The following is a 23596-nucleotide window of genomic DNA, read 5'->3' as shown; positions in this document are numbered from 1 at the left end:
AGCAGTGGAGAGAGTTCTCTGCCTCCCCAGCTGTCGTATTTATTTAAGCCAGTCTCGTGCCCGAGGAGTGAGTACCATTCATTGCAGCTTTTAATTTTTTCTCATGGCCACTTATACTAATTTTTCTGGAACTTATTTTCCACCTTTTTTTTTTTTTTGTAAAATACCTATTTATGGTTTCTCCCATGGCGTGAAATGAATTGTGTGCTTTGCCACTAGTGAGCTTTGAGACTCTCCATATATGTTTGATACTGCTCATTTGTCTAGAACATATGTGTTTTCCTGTCGTGTAGCCTATCCTATATTAAATACATGTGTGTCTTCTCACTCTGCAGTCTGCCTTCTTGTCTGAGTCTCTCTCTCTCTCTGTCTCTGTCTCTCTGTCTCTCTGTCTCTCTCTCTCTCTCTCTCTCTCTCTCTCTCTCTCTCTCTCTCTCTCTCTCTCGGAGCTATCGTTTTATAGCGATAAAGCCCAATCCATCCACTCTTCCTGTTATGTATGCAGTGTGCTCTGGTGAAAAGTCTAAAAAAGTTTGCTTAGTCCCAGACCCTAAAGATTTGCTCACAATTTCTTCTAAAAGTTTTAGTTTTATGGTTTACATTTAACCCTGAGATTCATTTTATTTTTTTTAATTAGGTGTGAGTATGAGGCTGAGAGGTTTTGTGTTTTTATTTTTCAACCCCTAGCTGTGCAATTGTTCCCGAACCATTTGTTGAAGACTACATTAGTTCACTGTCTCTGACTCTTTGTCACATACTCAGCTGAGCCATTTTATGTTCCGTGGATTTCTGAGTTCTCTACTTGGCTCACGTGTTTGTTCCCCTGTGAATAAATGCCACACAGTGTCACATATTCAGGGAATATCACTCTTGAGTTGGAAAAAAAATTGTTCCTATTCTGCCATTGTCCTTCCAAAATTGTTGTAACTATTAAACATCATTCTCTTTTCCACATAAATTTTAGAATTATCCTGTCGGTATCTGCAAGAACATACTACTGGGTTTTTTTGTTTTTGTTTTTGTTTTTGTTTTTTTTTTAGCACTTGCATCGAACCTGTTGATCAAGTTGAAGAGAAGTAACGTCTTCGTAATGTTTTTCAGACAATTCAGACGCACGCTTCTCCACCTATGAAGACCTGCCATTTTGAGAATCAGCGTTGTATACTTAACCAGCATACACTCCTGGGACAAGATTTCTTATTTCTACACTGAAGCATTTCATTTTTAAAGCAATTACAAACCATGTTGCAATCTAGGTGTCTATATTTGTTGATGGCATATGTAAATTGAATGAATTTTTTGAGTGTACGTTTACCTTGTGTCCCGTGGCCTTGCTGAACTCGGTTGAGTCCCAAGCTTGTTTTCTGCCTTGGCCCATTTTATTTTTGTAGTTTCACAGAGAGCTTCTGCATAGTCAATTACATCCCCGACAACTAAGCACACTCTAATGCCTTCTGTTCACTGCATGCCTTTGCCTCCTAGGATCCCTTTGCTCTGGTAGCTGAAACTTCAGTACTCTTGCATACCCGCGAGAGGAGGCATCCTTTCCTTATTTCTGATTTCGGGAGGATAAAAACTAAGTGTTTCAACCTTAAGTACAGTGTCGATGGCAGAGGGTTTGTGCATGCTTACCAAGTTGAAAATGTCCTACTTCATTTCTATTTTTCTAAGTTTTAATCATAAAATGATTACTTTATGAAATGCTTTCTGCGTCGGTCGATATAATCTTGTGATTTAAAAAAAAAATCTGATAGAAAGTGTTACACTGTAGATTTTGCTTTCAAATGCTGAGCTAGGCTTGCTCCTAAAATGTAGCTCCAGTGTTGTAAGGCATAATCCCTTTTATACACTGCTGTATTATAGTTGCTAATATTTTGTAGAGTATTTTCACATCTATATTTATGAGGGCTATTGTCGTGTGGTTTTCATTTTTATTGCCTCCGGTTTTTGTAGTTTCGTAAGGTGAACTGGGATATGTTTCCACCTCTCGCCGTTTGCTGTAGCAGATTATGTAGAATTCATTTTAATTATTTTCTAAATGTTTGGTAAAGTCACCAGTGAAAACATCTGGTCTTGGTGATTTAGAAGGCACGATTATGAATTCAATTTCCTCAGTAGTTACAGGACTGCTGAAATCATTTGTTTCACATTGGGAGCGTCGTGGCTGCCAAAGACGTACTTCATGTGTCATCAATTTTGTCCAATTTGCACCAAGCTCTTTCTAAGATTCTCTTTGCCATCTTTTTACGTGTCTGTAGAGGTGGTCGTGACATCTACCTAGTTTTTCATTATGATCATTTGTGTCAACTCATTATCATTTCTTTATCAGTGTGGTTGATGTTATGTGTCAGCGTGGCTGACCCCATGGCTGACCCATACTATCCCCAGAATTTGGTAAAATGTTATTCTGGATGTTTCTGGGTGAATATTTTGAGGTGGGGGTAGAATTTAAATTGGTGGACTTTTGAGGAGATCAGACTGCAATGGGAAATAGATAAATGCATCAACCAAATAAAGGTCAAAGGGAATTAGAGATGACTTCCTGAAGCCTGGGGCATTCTGCAGAGGGGTACTCCGCACTCCTGAACTACAGCGACCAACGCTTTTGCCCGCCTACTCAGCAGATTTACAGTGGCTGTTTTCTGTGATCATGTAAGGCTATCCTTTTAAATCAGTTATTTACTTTCCCATTCTTAAAATACACTGCAGTGGCTCTGTTTCTCTGCAGTCCCTCACTAAAGCAGTCAGCCTTGCTGAAAGTGTCCCATTCTCCCCATCTTCCCAAAAAAGTAAGTCTTCCCTTCCTTAATTTTTTTTTCTCTATTATTTTTCTGTTTGCAGCATTGTTGGTTTCTAGTCATAGCTGCATCCTCCCTTTCTCCTTATGGTCCATCTCTCTTCTTTTTCTTGCTTTTCACATAGGAGCTTAAGTGACTCATGTGACAGTTGTGTGATCAGTTGTACATTGATTTAGCTGGGAACCCAAATTTTGATGTGATGGATGTCATGTCCTTGCTAAGCTCCAGGGACATGGATCTGAGAGTGAGGGGATGAAGAAAAGACAGACAGAAAGCTGGGATCAGGCAGTCAGGACTCTCAGCTGGAGAAACCACTGCCCACTGGAAGCTCAGCATGTTTAGCATGTACAGTTGAACTTAGACCCAGGGATCCTGCTTACAGCTGAACAAGGAGGCCATGTTATTACACACAGATAAACAAAAGGGCAGAGTTTATGGTGTACAGCTGGTTCCAGGAGACAAGTTTAGCTATTCTCAGTAGGAGCAGTCTCTGTAGGGGAGCAGTCTTCAGGATGTAAATAAACAGGGGTGGGGGAACTATTGTGGACATTCTCTGCACATGCAGTCAACACCCACACGTGGATGGACCAGAAGGGAAAGCTTTGCCACTTTAATCTGAGTATCATTCCTAGGTAGAAGTCTTTGCCATTCCTTTACAAGTCTGAGGTTCTGAGACCCTTGGCCTAGCATGCCCATGTCAGCAGCACACACTGGCTCAAGACCTCACCCCTTCATAGCATTTTCATCTCCCTACAGATGTGCTTTCCCTTTCAGTCATTTCCATGTGTGCTCTTACTTCCTTGAGACTGCTCCTTTGGGTCAAGAAGTATTTAGAAAATCTTCTTCAGTTTCTAAGTGTTTGGAAGTATTTTCTTTTTGGCATGCTTATCTACACAGTGATTCCATTGGGATCGAAAAAAAAAAGTCTAGAAAATTTCATTTCTTTAATGTATTCTTTCAGTGTATCAATGTCTATGTTTTATAGCCCAGGGTATAGTATATGCTGATAGATGTCCTATCAGCACTGGAAAAAAAAAACCTTACTTAGTCTGCTGATGTTAGGCAAATACTCTCTCTATATTGACTAGTGTTATTTGTTATTCTTTTAGTTCTTCTACAGCCTTGGTAAAACAGACAGACAGACTGACTGGCAAGTGACTGACTGACTGACAGAGAGAGTGATCTCACCAGTTCACATCATCCCATTTTACCTCCTTCCCTGTACATCATGGTTATTCTTCTTACTTAGAATCTTCTAGGCTCTCTTATAGCTTCTCCTTCACCCACCATCAAGTATACCTGAGGAAACAGGGATAGTATCCCTTCATGCACACCCATATTCATTCTCTCTCTCTCTCTCTCTCTCTCTCTCTCTCTCTCTCTCTCTCTCTCTCTCTCTCTCTTCCCGATGCTACAGAGTCCCTGCTGTTACTGTCCCCTGTTGTTGCTCACTTCAGGCCTCCAGGGACATAAATACTGAATCTGCTCTCTGAGACCTACAAAGGATTCACATCTTTCAAGGCTGCTTTAGTGGTTCGGAACTGCTTTCAACTGCACATGAGTTTCAGTAGCAGCTGATCCACTCCTGCCTTTCCCTCCCCGAAGTCTCACGAAACGCTGGCAACACTGGGTCCCTTCCGTAGATCCCTTTGGGAGATTGTGCATCCCAACATGGAGTGCCCACAGACTGTTAAGGGTCATCCCAGTTTCCACTGGGAACGTCTTACATGATCATCTATTGAGCACACAGAAGATTCCAAGTTCACTTATAGACTTTGTGTGCTAAGCAATGAGTACCAGTGACTACGGATAAATCTCACTACATAGTTATTTACCCTGATACCTCTTCTCACTTTTTCTCCCAGCATTGGCTTCTTGTGTCTTTAAAACGTTATTAGAGTGTGTATGTGTGTGATGCTCTGTTCATCTACCTATTCATTTCTGTAACCAAATGCATGTAATATATATGGCAGCTATTTCTCACTGGGGTAAAATATTTTCTTGCAAAGCCAATCCTCTTGAGCTTGTTAATGTTCCAAACTGCTTAGACACTTAGTGTTTTTGGAGAGCAACTTCTGCCCTTGTTTCCTTTCTGTTGCTGCGGTAAAATACTCTGGAAAGAACGATTTCAGGAAGAAAGGGTTGATTTCAGCTCACAGTTCGGTGAGATAGTCCATCACTGTGACAAAGTCAGTGCAGGAACCCGAAACAGTTGCTCATATCCACAGTCAAGGGCAAGAAGAAGTGAATATGCGTGTCCTTAGTATTCAGCTGGCTTCCTATAGTCATATACAGCCCAGAACCCCAAACCAAGGTATAACCACAGGCTTTTCTACCCACACCCCAGTTGCCAAAAAAAAACAACTTAGAGGCCTATTTATTTAAGAATAAATGCCTAAGCCATAAGTGTTGGCTCATTTCCCAACTAGTTCATAACTTATATGATAACCTGTTTACACTACTCTATGCCTTTCACGTGGCTCTGTTACCTCTCCTCAGATTCATGCAACTGATTTCCTCAGAATGAATCTCCTGCCTCTTGATTATCTTCCAGAGTTCCAATCTCTTTAATGGAACTCCCGCCTTCTCCTTCCTGCCTTTTGCTAATAGGACATCAGCTTTTTACTGACAGGTGATGCTTCCACACATACCAGATTATCCCTACATCAGGGGATGGTGCTGTCTGCTCTTAGGCTGGGACTTCCCTCACTAGTTAAGTCAATCATGACAACCCCCACTGACACATACACAGAGCAATCATATCCAGGCAGTGCCTTGTAAGGTGTATCATTCTCTTCCCAGTGATTCCTCATTGTAACAAGCTAATAACAACAACCAGCCGGCACAACTTCTCTAAATGAAAATCTGTTTCTTACTTCTCTGCTATTAAAAGCTGCTATTCTCAACGGAGTCACCTTCTCACGTACATATTTAGCCATGCCAATATTTGGAAAAAATGCAAATGATAACTTTTTAATCTAAATATTTGTTATGTTAATAGAGTTTATCAATGTTTAATTGGTTTTATACATCAGGCTACTTTCCTTTTGGGGCTTCATAATATATAAGTTATATAGAGAGTTTACCTACACATATACTTTTATGTTTATCCACATTGAACCTATATTTGAGGCCAAAAAATACTTTATTGTTTTAGATCTCTGTGAAGTCTCCAGTTACGCTTACGTTGTAGCTCTTACTTTCTGTCTAATCTACTTAGGTTTCTATTTACGCTGCATTGGGTTCGTCTTTCTGATTTCTAGTTTTCATGGTCCTAATGACTCTTCCACAGTGTTTACTGTCGTATTCTCCTTCCAGCTGCCTCATAACTAAATGACTTATCTTCTTCATTTATCATGTACAGTTTGCTTAGTCACTTCTTTTCCTTCCCACATTTTCCAGGTGTTTAAGTCCTTAAGAGTCTAAAATATACTGTGTTATAGTTTAAATCTCCTTTAAAAGCATATCTGCACATTTTAAGGGCTTACGTTCCACTGACCACTGAGTCTTACCTGTATTAGCTACTTTTGCATGTGTTCTATTTTGGAGACCACACTCTCCTCTTTCTGAGATACTTTAGCAGCTAAAACTCAGTGGGCCTCATGTGTGTGCTTTTTACATTGTCTCATCAAGCACTGCAGAGACATATTAGGACTGGCATTTTTAAACCAATGACAAATATATTTGTGCACTTTGGCATATTGTCACTACAAATTATTTGAGAAAGTCTTTTTTTTTTTTCCTATGAAAAAAGGTAATTTTGATCCCCTGTGGTGGTGAACAAAAAGAATGCCATTGAAGATTTACTTTCACCATCTCTGCCCTGAAATTTTGCATCTCACATGATCTATCTTGTGTGGCGACCTGGACCATAAATGGTCCAGATAATGAGAGTAGCCCCCATCTCTGGGTCAGCCACACATCCACCCATGCTTGTTCCTTTACCTTCCAACATCCCATTCACTTCCAGTCCAGGCCTCTATTGGTTTCCTTTCATTTTTCAAAGTTCACTTATGCAGAAATTAGATACATTATTCGTTTTCCAGCATACTATGTTGTAGGATGGTTTTCACTATATTTAGAGAGATAAAATGCTAGCTATTGCTGGTTTTATTGGGTTGCTAAATTCTCTTAAATTATGTATCACTTAGAATTTATCATCTTCATTCTAGTTTATAAGTAAAACAAGCTAATAATACTTATATTTTCCATTTGGCTTTGTGGTTGGGGTAAAGAATTGAGGGTTCTCATGCTTTTCTTTTTTTTCTGAAACAAGCTACATAATGCTGGGGTATTTCATTGCTCAAATTCCTGGTAAAATACTAGTATCAAATATGCGGGACCTGGGGAGAGGAGGGAAGGGGGTCTTTAACCCTCACAGGTGCTACCTTAAGGGGTTTTCTCACTTAACGTCAATTTTGACATGCTCAAAAATCAACTATTTCATCTATGCCTTTCTTCATAATGGTTTTGTTTTTTGAAAATCTTTTTTTTTCTTTTGAATTAGGTGTGTGTGGGGGGGGGGGGTCAGTGCACATGAGTACTGTGCCTGTAGAAGCCAGAAGATGTTGGGTCTCCTGAAACTGGAGCTACACGTGGTGGTGATTCACTCTATGATACGAATGCTGGGAGTCAAGCTCAGGTCATCTATAAGACCAGGATATACTCTTTCTCCCAGAGTCATCTCTCCACCCCACTACTACTATTCTAAACCACACACAATTTCCTCTCACTTCTAGTTGATCTATACGAGTTTATCTCTCTGGAACGTTCTCAAATCTACTCTAGCATTTTGTTCTTCGCTTTAGGGTCTCGGACATCAAATAACAACAACGATACTCTAGACATTTTGTTTAGAACAATGTCTTCTACAGTTATAAAGTTCAAGCTGCAAGAAAGTAATGTAAGAACGTCCCCTCCCTGAGAGCACTGGAGAGTAGTGGTATCCCTTTGCTATTATATATCAGTATTTTCCTTTACCTAACAACCTCACAAGTTTATTTGCTCCCTGGATGATGTCATATTTATCTCCCATATTATAATAAACAAACCATTTGCTACAGTTAGACGTGGTTTAAGCATGTCCCCCCCCCCCGCCCCCAATGACTCCTCTATTGGATACTTGGTCCCTACTGTAACAATAATGGTGGAAATTTTTAAGAGGTAGGCCCTCTCAGGGTAATTAAATCCTTAGGTGCATCACATTTAAAAGAAATTAATATAGTTCTCATGAAACCCCAGTTAGTCAAATTAGATCCTTATAAAAAGATGGTGCTGTCCCAGAATGTCTCCTGCATTCTGTCTCACTGTGTCGTATGCCCTGTTCACACTCACTTCCACCACAGTGCCGTCTAGTCTGTTGTAGAGAACTTGTGGAGCCTCTTGCCAGAGGTTAAAACTAGGAGGCAACTTGATCTTGAAACATTCAGCCTCTGAAGTTATCAGCCAAACAAATTCTTTTATTCATATTTTTGTCTCGCCTTGGATATTTTGTAGTAGCAATAGAAGAAAACTAGTATTCTTCTAAGACGCTTGAAGTAACAACGTTGCCAGTGCAATATGTGTATTGTAGAAGTCACCACATCATGACAAAGAACACTCTTTTCATTACAAGTCATGTTTCCACATCCCCTAAGGGAAAAAAACAAACAAACAAACATCATTTGCATGTCTGTCGATAAAACATTCTGTGGGGAATATCTGTATACTTAATAGCTGGAGTTTTTCTTACCATATTTTGAGAGAGGGCGAAAGAGAGGGAGAGGCAGAGGAAGAGGCAGGGAGAAAGAAAAAGATAAAGGAGTCGCTGAGCCAACTTTGTGAAATTCTTTTGGTAGAGAAAATAAAAACAAAGCACAAACCCACAAGATCTAGGACTAAAAGTCCCCACAGAAATCAAGTACTTCAATTACTCTAACGTTGCAATTGAGAAATCTGTAGTCTGGAGAGTCCGAGTGTAGGAGACGGTGCAGTTAAGTGCCCGCGCTCTCTCATATGAGAGAGAATGAGCTGATTTTGCTTGCCCTCTGGAAAGTTTACAAAGACAGAAAAAGAAACATTTCCAACGTAATTGGGATGGCAATGCCGAGAGAACGGGGAAACCAAGAGAGGAACAGAGTTTAGAGGCAGACTCTCACAACGCGAGCTGGAGAGAGAAACACGAGTTTGAGAACACTGTTTAAACTGCCACGCGAGGCAGTAAGCCATCCGTTTGATTTTTGCAAATCGGAGCATGCGTAGTTCCCATTTGGGTGTTAAAAAAAATGGGCACCGGCGTTGGTGTAACTGAGTAACGCTAACCTCATCTCCGCATTTCCTGTCCACCGTCCCACCCCTTTCCCCGTCTTTCATTAAGAAAAAAGGATGTAACACAATTTCATTTGAACCTTACGCCCGATCATCAGTGGCCTTTAAACCCCAAAGCTAGCACTGCTCCTCATGTATGAAATGCAATTATGGCATTTGATTTCCTATATGTTGTAGGCAATGCAACTGTATTTAATTGACACTGATAAATATTTGTAATAACTTTGTATAAATTAAAAATCAATGTCGATTTCGGCTTTCTAGGTGATTTTTTTATTGAACAGATGAAAATGTGACAGGGGATGGGCCTAGGCAAATAGTGAAATGACACACGGGACAAACAAATGAAGCCTAAATCTGTCACAGCTCCCAGTTGTTCCAAGCATAGGGAGGTTCTGAACGGTAAAGGATTTAATTGACCTTAAAGTTGCTTCAGAATTTAGGGATAGTCCCAAAATATTATGGTAGGTAGGAACCCCTTAATCATTTCAACATTTTTCTCTTCGCCTAACACCAGATCAAACCACTAACAAATCTTTGCTTCCTTCTCTTTTCTGAGGCATTTTTGTTCTACCTTAAATGAGTTCCAGATGAGCACAATGGGTAGAGTAGACCTTGCTACAGTAAGATGAGGTGCCCCACATCAGGAGGCCCAGGACACAGAATCAAGTTCCCAGAGCCAGACGTTGATTGGTCTGGGCTAACCAGAGACCCCAGGATCCACGAATGCATATGGCTGTGCACACACACACACACACACACACACACACATACACACACACCCGACGAACTGGAGAAAGGGCTATGTTGACCTTTCTGACTTGCTTCTACTTTGCAGCTGGCGTTTGTATGAATTCTTAGTTTCTTACAACACCAGTGGGGAGGACTTTGCTGTAGCAGTCCATTTTAGAGCACCAATGAAATAGAAAACAAAGACACCCCCACCAAGGGACACCCCCTCTTTACAGCTTTCACATAAGCCTCCCTTCCCACGCTGATGACTTTAACGGGCTCCACAGACAGCCACGGACGGCTCCAGATTGGAAGATCTGTCAAGGCTGTTATTTCCTTTTCCATATTGATTTCATCTGAGACTGAACATATCAACAATTACGCCTGTCAAATCAAGATTTAAACTTCCTATACGAGTTTGAAAATATTCCCCCGTTGTCATCCGGCCATCTGGAGTCGGGTCCTCGGCATACAGCTTTGTATATGTACAATCAGGCCCAGTGGTTGACTGTAGCAGCACCATTTTAAGGTTTCTTTTCTTGGGGATGAAACCAGGTGACATTCCACAGACGAGCTATGAAAGCGTGCTACATTAGAAAATAAATAGAAGTAGATTTTGTAGCAATAGAAATTGGGTTCATGTGGCTTGGGAACACTAATGTATAAAACTAATATATGATCCAATGAATGGACGTGTGTGTGTGTGTGTGTGTGTGTATTCACGCACTTATGTAACAGGAAGCCTTGAAGACGTAAGCAACAGCACAATTACATACTATATACTCTACTATTTTCTTATCACGTATTCACATTCTAAGCTTTCTACAGTAATCTTGAATTACTTTTGTTATAAAGATTATTTTTTAAAGCTAGCGTAAGATGAGTTATAGGAAGAATATGTGTGGAACATAAGTCTCTCTCACCGAGGCCCAGAATACCCAAGTCTATATAAACAGAGGGAAAAGTACAATTGTGTGTAAGTAAATATATACAAAGCTCAGGAAAAACAGAGTTGAGCTTGCAAAAGCAGCAGCCCTGGAATCTCCTTCCTCCCCCAGAATATGTATACACAGCCCGGAAGGTATTTATCTAAGCTGGCTGGCTGAGGCTCCCCCTGTTACTTTCTTACCATTTATGCAGCCCCAGCAGCCAGGCAGTGCTTCCCTTAAGACCCCACTGCTGAGTGCCTTCACCTTGCTCTGACATTTAAAATGGCAATGAATTATAGGAATCTTCTTCCCCAACAGATTTAAACAACAACAACAACAACAACAACAAACGGAAAAGCTACCAAAGTTTTCCAGGTGCTATTATTTTTTTTAAGACAAACAGGGGCCAGGAGAGAAGAGATGCTGGTTAAAAAACAAACAAAACCCTGTTCCCTTCTTTCCAGCCAAAAGCACTAAATGGTAACCGTCTTGTAAATCTCTCCCAATTTGCTCCATGTAAATCTCAACCAGGAGTCTCGTGAACCCACCCACCCTCCCTCCCTCCCTCCCTCCCTCCCTCCCTCCCTTCCTCCCTCCAAGGGCGGCTGCCAGCCTGTTTATGGAATCCCTGACTGGCAGATTTTTCTCTCTGCAGGAAACGTCTCAGCTTCAACTCCATTCTTTTGGGGGGTACAAAAGGATATTTCAAAAGGCAGAAGCTTTTTATATTAAAAAATAAAAAGACTTTTAGTTCAGATCATAATTATATTCTCACAAAGAAGTTGAGAAATGAGATTTTTCTTTTCTTTCTTTCTTTTCCTTTTTTTTTTTTTTGTAGATCAATGGCTTTATGCAAGCAACAGCTCATGAATAAATCTCTTTTTAAAGATCTAAAATATGTCACAAGCTCATTATTAAAAATATATTCAAATAACTGAGTATGTGGCTTTAAGGGGAAACACGGTGATGCAGAGGACTGAGCTAGAGGAACACTCTCAATGATAGATCTCTTTATATTTTTAATTATTGGGAAAATACGTTTTGGTTAGATTAAAGTGAGATCTGTGAGATCACTTTTCCTGCAGATATTTCAACTGTAACGAAATAATGCAACACTAATCTGTAAGACTTTTTCAGTAATAGATGTTTTTCCTCAGTAAATCAATGCAAAGGCTAATTGGGGTGGAAGGTGACTATCTCTCGTGGTTATAAATACATTTGCATTGCCATCAGTCTCTTCCACCACCAATGTTAAACGAGGCTGAACAACATAAAGGAAAGAAAAAGAGAAAAAAAAAAAAAAAGAAAAAAAAAATAATAAGTTCAATGCTAGCACATAGTACAGGCTGCCATCTAGTGGCCATGCAGAGAGTTGTCCTAACAACACTAAAGCTACCAACTACATTGCTAATACCTTTACATTTTACAGTGAATATTATTTGCACTTTGACACCTATTTTTTTTAATCATAAACAGGGGCCAAACACAGCTGCTAATCTTTTTTTCATATGGCCTGCATGTTACAGTAACCTACAAAGACTAAGAGAAACAATAACAATAACAAAACTCTGCAAGCTGCTTATTAATAAATGCTAGGCCTGCATCTCAAGATTATCTGCTACATTTTCATAGGTTGGTGACATGGACCATGGATTGTTTCATAGTAAACTGTTGAACTCTGTTTCTGATATTAAAAGTAAATTTCTGTGACCGTCTCAGCACTGAATTCAGACATTTGGTCTTTATGACTTTCACCATTTGTGGCTTAGACCTCTGAAGCAGATAGGTCATGTTGGAGTGCAAAATGATCCCAACAAGATATTAGAGTTTGGAAGGTACAAATTTCCAGCTTATTAAACTGGAAGATTAATTAAAATATTATTTCACTCCTACTTTCCCTAGCAGGAAAGAAAATTATATGATACACAGGAAAGAATCATTAAAAATTAACACTTTGAGGGACTGGAGAGATGGCTCAGTGGTTAAGAGCACTGACTGCTCTTCCAGAGGTCCTGAGTTCAATTCCCAGCAACCACATGATGGCTCACAACCATCTGTAATGTGATCTGATGCCCTCTTCTGGTGTATCTGAAAAGAGCAATGGTGTACTCATACATAAAATGAGAGAGAGAGAGAGAGAGAGAGAGAGAGAGAGAGAGAGAGTTTGCTTCATTTTTTAAAAAGTGAAACTTTGTAAACGGTTCATTTATTTTTATGTTATAGGTATGAGTGGTTTGCCTGTATATGTGTATAAGTGCTACATGTGTGCCTGATGCCTGCAGAGGCCTGAAGGGGACTTCTGATGCCCTGGAGCAGGAGTTACAGTTGGTTGTAAGCTGCCATGTGCCTTCTGGGAATGGAACCCAGGTCCTTTGAAGAGCAGCAAATGCTCTTAATCACTGAGTCATCTCCCCAGATCTCATGCAATACTTCTTAGTCAACAGATTTTAATGGTGTTCTTGAGAAATTAGTGTTTCCTTCATTTACATAATGGCAGATGTGGAAGCCTTGAGCCCACGCTAGAAGGCTTCTTCTGAAGAACATTCTAAAGAGGGCGGGTAATTAAACCACACATCACTGCTCGGTGAACATTTTAGATGTGCATCTTATCATCTGTAGAATTTTAGGAAGATGAGCAGGTTGTGAAGTTCCTGGATGGGATGTGTCAAGGGATAGTCAACAGACCACTCACAAGAAAGTCCCTCATTATCAGACTCGTAAGCCTTCTCCTGCTTATAGATAGAAGGGAGAATGTCCTGGAGACACACAGCAGGAGTGTAAATCCCCACAAAATCCCTTGAGAAAATGTCCATAAGCTTAGAGCGTAAAGAACTGCCTCGGCTGAGTGAGAAACTAAGGGGAGCGCTTTTCTCACCATTTCACATCTAGGATCGAAACAAGGGAGCCTTCCTCACCCCTAGTGCCAGCTCCACCATCCTACTCTATGCTGATGCTGTGATGTCCGCTTTAAGGTCTCAGCTATAGCATGTAATTTTTGCTACCCCCTCCACCCCCACCTCCCACCTCACCCCCCACCCCCACTTTAAGCTCTGGGTAGACCTCACTCACTACCAGCCCTGTCCGGGTTCCCTTGGATCCAGGGATGAAACACAGACACGTGTACTGGCTTAGTTTTCAACCTGCCTTATTGGCTCAATTGCTAGACTCTTTCTTCTAAGCCTTCCTCAGTTATCTCGTGCCCTTCTTTTCACTCCCTAAACCTGCCATCAACCTTAGTTGCCCAGTTACCTTCTCAGTGTGCAGCTCCTTAAATCTGCCCTCAGCTTAATTATGTTTATGTTTAAACTATCCTGTCTGCTACCTCGGGCCCAGTCAGGGGAGCAGCCAATGGCCACTCCACTCTAGGTCCCATCTGACTCATGGCTTCTTCTCCCTGCGAAGCATGGAGAATCTCTTTCTCTTCCTCCTGCTTCTCTTAGCCTGCCTTTGGAGTTTCAGAAATCCCTCCCCTTTCCTTCCACCCAGCAATTGGCCCCTGGCATCTTTATTGATTGATCAAGAGCCAATTGGGGGACAGGACTTGCTAAGACCATTGCTCTGCCCCCGACAAACACACACACACACATACACGTACACATACACAAAGAGAGAGAGAGAGAGAGAGAGAGAGAGAGAGAGAGAGAGAGAGAGAGAAAGAGAGTCGCTACCTGAGGTCTAGCATGAAGGCTTTAAAATGTAACAAATAAACAACGCTATATTATTAATCAGCACAAGTCACCTTCTGTGTGTATCACTATTAGAGTTCATCCTAGCTAGCCTCCTGTTGAAGGCAGCAGAATAAATTTTCTCTCCTCTACTGTAGACCAAATAAAACAAGATCTAAAAGGAAAAAAGTAATGGTGATAGATTGTTAGCCAAAAGAAAGGCACAGTTCCTTCCACCACTAGATAAACACCTTCTGATAAAGTGACTTTGCCATCCCTAGAAACTGGAGTGGCCATCCACCTTGCACTGAACAACAATATGCAGCTGAATTGATGCTGCCTGCCTATCTAGCCTCTGCTGACAGAGGCCTTGTGGCTTTTCACCCTCCTGGAATGCTGAGCGGATTACTCCATGAAGACACCTAGGATGACAGATGGCATAAACAAAATGCTAGGTGCACCTGTCTCAGCCATCTCAGCTCACCACAGCCATGTAACAGCCTAGGGAGAGCAGCAAAACTGGGCCACTCACCAGCAGAGTCAGCAGAGCGGTAAGTAATGGCTAACTCATCAGGTAGGTGAGTGCTTTGTTACTTAACATTAGATAATTAATATGCTACAAAACAACCACAGCACATCACAACTGTAAACCACAACACACGGAGAAATGACCACACTAAACCACAAATCCTGATAGAGAAGAAACAGGACCAGGATGGGAGAGCTCTGTGAGAGGCAGCCTCCGCAGGACCTGAGCACAGTGAGCCAGCCATGCACCTCTGTAGGAGGGACATCCTATGACAAAAACATTCACCCTTCGATTGAGTGCCCAACTGGGACTTAACACAGAAGCTGTAGAACCCTCAGTCAGCCACATTATATAGCAGAGTGGCAGGTGTTGTTGCCAAGCTAAAGAAGAACATGCATAGTAGTGACCTGTCACGAAAGAAGCTATGGAGCTGTGGTGGAGATGGGGTGGTTGTAATACTGTCAGTGTATCTGTAATAAGTTTGCAGAAAAGCAAGACAAAAGAAGAAGAAGGAGGAGAAGGAGGAGAAGGAGAAAGGAGAGAAAGGGGAAGAGAGGGAGAAGAAGGAGAAAGGGAGGGAGGGAGGGAGGGAGGGAGGGAGGGAGGGAAGGGAGAGAGGGAGGGGGGAGGGAGGGAGGGAGGGGGGGAGGGAGGGAGGGAGGGAGGGAGGGAGGGAGGGAGGGAGGGAGGGAGGGAGGGATGGATGACAGAAGGCCAGAACATACTGTGGCTTCCTGGGAATCAGAGAGACCTCCTAACTCACAGTTGGTTTCTATTCTTATTGTAAAAATCTTACTGTAAATGTGTTAAAAAAAATAGTGTAGTTCATCCTGCCTGTTGCACTTTTATTAGCCTTCCACTGTACTATGTCAAATGACTGGTTCTAGTGTGCGTTAATGAGAAATGATAGAAAAAATAACCAGCTTCAGACATAAACAAATATAGTTACAAAACCCTGGAGTTATGGAATATCTCCTTTCAAGTTCTTTCTTTTTATATTTATAAAGTTGCTTGTGGAAACCCCAGGGTCAGGAGTGGAATATATTCTTATGACTATTTGGTCAGGGAGTCCCCTTGTCATTCCCCAAGGTTGTCCATTAGAACGGTATGATAAGATCCTAGTCCTTAAGACACACATCACATCTTCGTTACACAATATAGAGAAATCAAGTTGGGACTGAGCTGGAAGCTTCTGTCCTACCAGAGAGCTTTCTTAATTCCAAGAAGTCTAAAGACTGCTGGAGAAGAAAAGGCATCAAAAGTCTTACACAACTATGAGCAATGAGAACCTAGGCACTAGAACCAGTTGCCAGGGAAGAAATGCCTTCCTGTGCAATAGTGGAATCACTGCCATGGGTATAACCAAGTAGCCTCTGCTTGGACTTGAGGCCCACTCCACAGATGTGAATCCACACTTTGAACCAGTCTAAGCCCATAGTAGAGGAAGTTACAGACCACAGGAGGGAAGTGAGCATTACTGTTTACCTACATTGACATTGTATCAAGCCATTTTCTAAACGTTTATATTTCTACTCATAGAAAATGCTACTCTCAGCCTTAATCAGCCTCTCTTTCCAGTGGACAATGTAAGTGGCAGATAAGTCCTGAGCCCTAAGCCCAAGAAATACAAACTGACTCTTCTTTTTCCCTAGAAGTCATCAAGTGTCCATAGCGCATCAGTTCTGGGAGGCTCCTGAACTCCTTCCCACTCCATGCTAGCGCCTTGATCTGTGAAGCCAACTACAGAGGCTCTGAATTCACGGGTACAACAGGTTTATCGCATCCTAAAGGCATTGTTTCGCCTCTGTTCTCTCTCTGATCTCTGGGTCTTACAATCTTTTCACTGTTCATCATCGTGATGGTCTCCGAGCCTTGGGAGGGGATATAATGTTTGGGTCTGAGTTTGTATTCTCTCGTAGATCCCTCATGCCCCAATGAATGGCTCCACACTGGAGGGCACAGGCAGGGATGTGGAGGGGTAGATCTAAGAGCAGTTGTCAGGGATGAATATGATCAAAATACATTGTATGAGATTCTCAAAGCTGTAATTTAAAACAACGTGGGGTTGGACCTTGGGCTCCTGGCCCAGTGGGACTTCTCTGCAGAGAATACCCTTTCTCATGAATTGGACAATTGAAAGGTATCGGTCTGGACAAAAGCACCTAAAGACACCAAGGCTGCTGCAGATTGTCACCTTCCAGGGAACAAGGAGGGGGGTCTAGATGGCGCGCATACACCAGCAAAAGGACGCTCGGTAAGTCAAAACCTCCAGGAGGCATATACTGTGCTTCCTCCTGACTGCTGGCTTGTGAAAGCAGAACCATGTAATAAAGGGACAGGACATGATGAAAAAAGGAGCCGTTAGCAATGAAACAAAGTCAAAAGTGTTAGGGAGATCTGCAAGGTCTAGAGGGTCAAATTAAGACCTGTTGGGTATCCGGGAGAGGGAATAAAGACACAGAAAGGTGAATACATCGAACAGGACTGGCCGAGGAACTTAGGAGCGGAACCGAGCAGCAACCACGATTCCCAGTGCAAGAGCATTACTGCAAATGATATCAGAAAAGCACAGGGAAGAGAGCAGGGAACGGCAGGGGCAAAGTAAAGATCAACAGAAACATACTCTTCCAGAGAAATGGATAGAGCAAAGACCGAAGGAAAGACTCTGGCAAGCCTGAGCCAGCCACCTCTGCAGTAGACGCGTGAGAGCTTGAAAACCTGAAAGGAGTTTGAAAGGGCTGCTGCCAGTCACACGTCCAGCCATGCAGCCTGGGTCAGATTAAAGTGAACATTGTCATGGAAAAGTGTCAGAACAGAGTGGAAGTGAACGTGGTTCTAAAACTCTGCTAAAGAAAGTCCCTGGCTATGACAACTCTTTGAGAAGTCAAACAGGAAAAACCAAAGAACTCATAAGTTTTAAAATAAATGACTCCAGCCTGGGCTGGGGATATGGTCCAGTCAATAGAGTGCTTACCTAGCATGTATGAGCCCTGAGTTTGCTACCCAACATGAAGCCAGGCATGGCCGCGCACACCTGTCACCCTACTGTGGAGGAAGTGAAGGCAGGGAGACCACAAGTTCAGGGTCATCCTTGCCTGCATAGCCCAGTTTGAGGCCTGCCTGGAATATAAAGGCTACAGTCTCAAAGTTAGATGAAAATTAAACAAAGTGGCTAAAGGTGAGAAGCAATTGAAATATGTTTTTAAAGAGAAATAACTATGAAAACCAAATAGAAACGGGTATGTCCTATAGTAGACAGAAACACACACACACTCCAACAGAAAAAAATACAGAAGACTGTGACACAAACAAAAAGGGAAGAGCACACAAGCCTGGCGCCCACAAAATCATATTTCTTAAGTAAAATGGACTTTCAAACGTATAACTCTGCTGAAACAAAAGTTTCAGTAAGATATAATGAGACTCAGGAAAGATCAGAAAATGCAGGTAAACAAAGCGCTCTCTGAATCACACTGTAACTTATACACAGCCAAGTTAGAGTCTAGGCAGTCCAAGGAAACAAAGCCATGTCTGAAAACACACACACACACACAAAAAATTCTGTTTTGCTGTCAAAGGAAATGCAACCTGTGTGTCACCAACATTCCCAATTAAGAAACAGAAACAATACATACCAGTGAGTACTCAGAGGGTTAAATGAGTTCTGCTGATTTATAGAAAATGATAGTTTAAAATTAAATAAGTGAATAAGTAAAATTTGGTGAAGCTATTCATGAGCTCCTGAAACTACTTGTAATTAAGCTTTAATACATAAATGTAGTCACTATAACCTAGCCACTAAAGTGAGCCTCTCAGGCTTGGGGCAAAGGCTTAAGGCAAGTTTTAAGATGATATACAACTAAGAAAAGCTGCTCTCCTGGCTTCTGCTAGTAAAAACACTACCCAATCATTGACAGGGCTGCGAATCATGTCTCAAACATACTGTAAGATAAGGCAGGTATTCGTTCTACAGAGTATACGAAGAAAGCCCACTTTTAAATGGTTCACATGGGCTCGAACACTGAGCCTTGTCCGGGCAACCATGCTCAGTAAAGATCAAAGCCCTTTCCAGGTTTCTAGCTTGATTTATTTTCCAAGGATTTGTTAACGCCAAGCCTGAGAAGGTCTTCCAATTCGTGGCCGATACTGGATATCTTGCTAACATGTAAGAACATGGACTCAGAACTAATTTGACTGTTATAAACAAAGCAATGTGACACCTAACTCTCATCTCTAATTTGTTTCTTCTCCTTCATGATCCTACTCTGTTGAAATGTCCCCTTAGCACAAATGCCCTGTGCTCATTGTTACCGTAGACCAACTCACAAGTAGCTATGGTTATCTGTGCAAGACCTGCACAAGATCAAACTACTCAAAATTCCCACACAGTCGAAGGAGGAGCTTTCTCCTCCCTCATGGCCTCACACCTATTGGAGAATCTACTGGAGATGGACAGATGTTAAGGGAAAGAGAGCTAGGGATGTGGCCACTGATAGGTGCTCATGTCTCAGAGAATCACACACACGCACACACACACGCAACATTTGCATGTGGGTTTTATTAACTTGACCCAAGGTTTTATTAATAACAAAAATAAAGCACAATAAAAAAAAACACATGAAGCTTGGAGGGAGACTGGGTGGGGACCACTTGGTGGGGAGACAGTAGATGGATGTGATCAATACATAATGCAGAAGTGTATGGAGGTTCTGGAGAATAAAAAAAATATATATTCTTTTTTTGGGGGGGTGCAGCGAACTTTATTGATGGTATTAAAGAGTAAGGAGGGCTCCCTAAGCCCCTCCTGTTATTATGGGGGTCTGGGATGGAAATTGTGAGGGAGATGCTCAGTGTTGGGGGTCGAGTTGGGATAGGGACTCCTCAGCAACCAAGGGCCTCTCTCTTGCTCTCAGTGTCCTTGCTGGGGTGGGTGGTCCAGGGTTTCTTACTCCTTGGAGGCCATGTGGGCCATGAGGTTCACCACCCTGTTGCTGTAGCCATATTCATTGTCATACCAGGAAATGAGCTTGACAAAGTTGCCATTGAGAGCAATGCCAGCCCCGGCATCGAAGGTGGAAGAGTGGGAGTTGCTGTTGAAGTCGCAGGAGACAACCTGGTCCTCAGTGTAGCCCAAGATGCCCTTCAGTGGGCCCTCAGATGCCTGCTTCACCACCTTCTTGATGTCATCATACTTGGCAGGGTTTTCCAGGCAGCATGTCAGATCCACAACGGACACATTGGGGGTAGGAACACGGAAGGCCATGCCAGTGAGCTTCCCGTTCAACTCTGGGATGACCTTGCCCACAGCCTTGGCAGCACCAGTGGATGCAGGGATGATGTTCTGGGCAGCCCCACGGCCAGCAAGCCACAGCTTTCCAGAGGGACCATCCACAGTCTTCTGGGTGGCAGTGATGGCATGAACGGTGGTCATGAGCCCTTCCACAATGCCAAAGTTGTCATGGATGATCTTGGCCAGGGGGGCTAAGCAGTTGGTGGTGCAGGATGCATTGCTGACAATTTTGAGTGAGTTGTCATATTTCTCGTGGTTCATACCCATCACAAACATGGGGGCATCAGCAGAAGGGGCAGAGATTATGACCCTTTTGGCTCCACCCTTCAAGTGGGCCCCGGCCTTCTCCATGGTGGTGAAGACACCAGTAGACTCCACGACATACTCAGCACCGGCCTCACCCCATTTGATGTTAGTGGGGTCTCGCTCCTGGAAGATGGTGATGGGCTTCCCGTTGATGACAAGCTTCCCATTCTCGGCCTTGACTGTGCCGTTGAATTTGCTGTGGGTGGAGTCAGACTGGAACATGTAGACCGTGTAGTTGAGGTCAATGAAGGGGTTGTTGATGGCAACAACCTCCACTTTGCCATGTGGAGAGCAGAAGGCAGCCCTGGTGACCAGGCGCCCAATACGGCCAAATCCGTTCACACCGACCTTCACCATTTTATCTACAGGACAAGGCTTGCACTGCACTGGCCCTGCACAAGAAGATGCGGCTGTCTCTGGAACAGGGAGGAGCAGAGAGCCAAAATATTCTTAAAAAAAAAAAATCTTCCCAAGGATTTTAGTGTGTCCTTATTCTGCTCAGGTTTTGCCACAACAGGCCTGCTGCGCACATTTAAGTGAAGCTGGGAGACATTAATTGCAGTTAATAAATAAATCCTATGCAAGAATATGACAGAATTCTACATTCAAAACCAACTACTAAGACTTTCTCTTGACTTACTAAGAGGAATAGCAATATAGTTCTGTTGCATATCATTGTCCTCAATGAGACAGCAAAGGGAATGTAAGGCTCTGGGAGTAAATGAAATTTAGGGAGTCTGTGGAAGCTTTCTGAAGTTTACAAGATGTGTAAGCAGAAGGGGATAGGCAGTAGCAAGAGCGGGGAGAAGAGACTCTGACAAGCCAAGCTCCCTACAGTTCTGCAAGAAGCTCCAAGGATGCAGCCTCCTTCACCTGTGCTCTATAGTGAAGCAGCTGCCTTTGAATTAGCAATGCTCCTTTAAACAACTCCTCACACACACTGTAAGATCACTCAACTCATTGCCTGCCAAGTTGCACCTTTGTGGAACCATTACTTTGGTCTGTTGATGGTATCCCGTCTGGAGTGAGATGCATTTGTTCATGTCCCCAAAAAGTCACATAAGTGCCAACAGCTTGACATTCCCATTAGATCTCTCTCTCTCTTTTATCCAGCAGCCTCATTTATGTCCAATGGCACAAACTTGTTAGGGGAAATTAGAAGTCAAGGACAAAACATAGCAGTACCACAAATAACGCTGCCCTCCTGACTTTATATCTGGTACTGAACTGGATCATGGTTCAAACAGGGTCACACATAGTGAGCTCTGCAAGCTATCAATTTTCATTTATATGACGATATGGCCTTAGAAGTGTGATTAAATTAAAAGAACATGATCTAGAATTAATTGGGATTTTATCCAGGTGGGACCCAGTGCGCTAGCTAGTTTTTCTTTTTTGTTAACTTCATGCAAGCCAATAAATAAACAATTGCACCATGGCCTTAGCTTCACTTCCTGCCTCTAGGTTCCTGCTGTAGGTTCTTGTCCTGACTTCCCTCAGTGATGGAGTGAGATTTAAGAGTTGTAAAATGAAATAAGCACTTTTCTCCTCTAGTTGCTTCTGGCCATAGAGTTTTATCCTGGCAGGAAAAAAAAAAATTAACCAAGACTCCTGTGGTCATAAGTACCTTTTAAAAGACGAGTTAAGAATTCAGAGGGAGGAAAGGCTAACATGATCAGAGGCATGCTAGCCATAATGGAGTGACACACTCCAAAAAGTCACGGTCTTCCAGATGCTGAAGAAAGGAAGGGACACATTCTCCCCCAAACCTCCTACAATAGAAACCAGCCCCCAACCTCAAGGACTGTAGACTTGAAACTCATTTCAGACTTCTGACCCATAGTAATCAGGAACAATAAATCCATGACATTGGCTATAAGTCTTACAACTGTTAGAGCAGCAACATGCAACAATTACTGAAAATCTACAACATATCTCTTCTTATCCAGAATGCTTGCTAATATCATTAGGCTTTTTTGGTTGGTTGGTTGGTTGTTTGTTTGTTTGGTTGGTTGTTTGGTTGGTTGGTTGGTTGGTTGGCTTTGGTTTGTTTTTACATCTAGCCAGAGAATTAAACTTGTCTAACATTTGCTTACCTTTACCTTCCTTCTCAGATTTTCAGAATCTAAATCTTCTAGGCCAGAAAAAGGATAAACTGTTAGGGTCCAAGAATTACTGAAGGAAGACCCCAAAGCAAAGGGCAAAGTGCGTTTGTTCTGCGGAAATTACCAACATGCCAGGGTCAACCATTCATTGACATGGCGACCCCAGACAAAGATATGCAGGCCTTTTTTATAGGGAACTAGGAAATTTTAGCTAGGGTTAGGTAATCTACAACTTCATTGGTGGGTGCTGGGGATGTTACATGGGTCATTTCTGATTAGCTGGTGCCCAGGTGGTCAGTGGGCTGCACTCCTGTGTCACAGGAAGGTTAGCCACAGGATGAGATTATCAGACCATATAAGGCTATTCTTTAGATGGAGGATTTTATGGCCTTGTTAACTCCTCTGGCTAGGTGTCCCAGGAGTAGAGTCAACTCCAGACTTATGTCAGGGTTGTCACTGACTAAAGCCCCATTGTCAGTGACTCTCTCTGAGGAGCCCAGTAAGTTTCCTGATGAGTGGGAAATTTTTATTCCCAAAATTTCTGGACCTTCAAAACAACAAATAAAAAGAAACGCTGTGAATAACCTCAGTAAAAGCATGGTGCACATATCATGTTCCAAGAACTTACACACATGACCCAGTCAAACTCTTTTTATGAGCCTAAAGAACAAGTAATAGTTTCCTAATCTTTTGCAAAATTATACACAGGCCTGGAGTTGGGCAAGTTTCCCTCCTGAAACTGTAGGTCCTCCTAAAAGCTTCTTCCATGTTCTGCAACAAGAAAAATGCCTTCTGTGAAATCAATTTGAAGTATCTGGTGACGGATTTATAAAGTAATAAGCTTTTGTTTGTTTTCTATTTTAAGTTAACCTAAGCATCTCATAATATCCTCGGAGTTTAAGGAAAAACATACCATTGCTAAGAAATACATTATAT

The 23596-nt window shown here is 42.2% G+C and overlaps 1 pseudogene; it reads right to left on the bottom strand.

Annotated features, from left to right (window-relative positions):
• Gm5507 (predicted gene 5507) lies at positions 19706 to 20930 on the bottom strand (annotated as a pseudogene).

This window comes from Mus musculus, chromosome 18 (genome assembly GCF_000001635.26).
Source record: "Mus musculus strain C57BL/6J chromosome 18, GRCm38.p6 C57BL/6J".
Taxonomy (NCBI): Eukaryota; Metazoa; Chordata; class Mammalia; order Rodentia; family Muridae; genus Mus; species Mus musculus.
The sequence above is the reverse complement of the archived record's forward strand: the minus strand, read 5'-3'. Positions and strand labels throughout refer to the sequence as shown.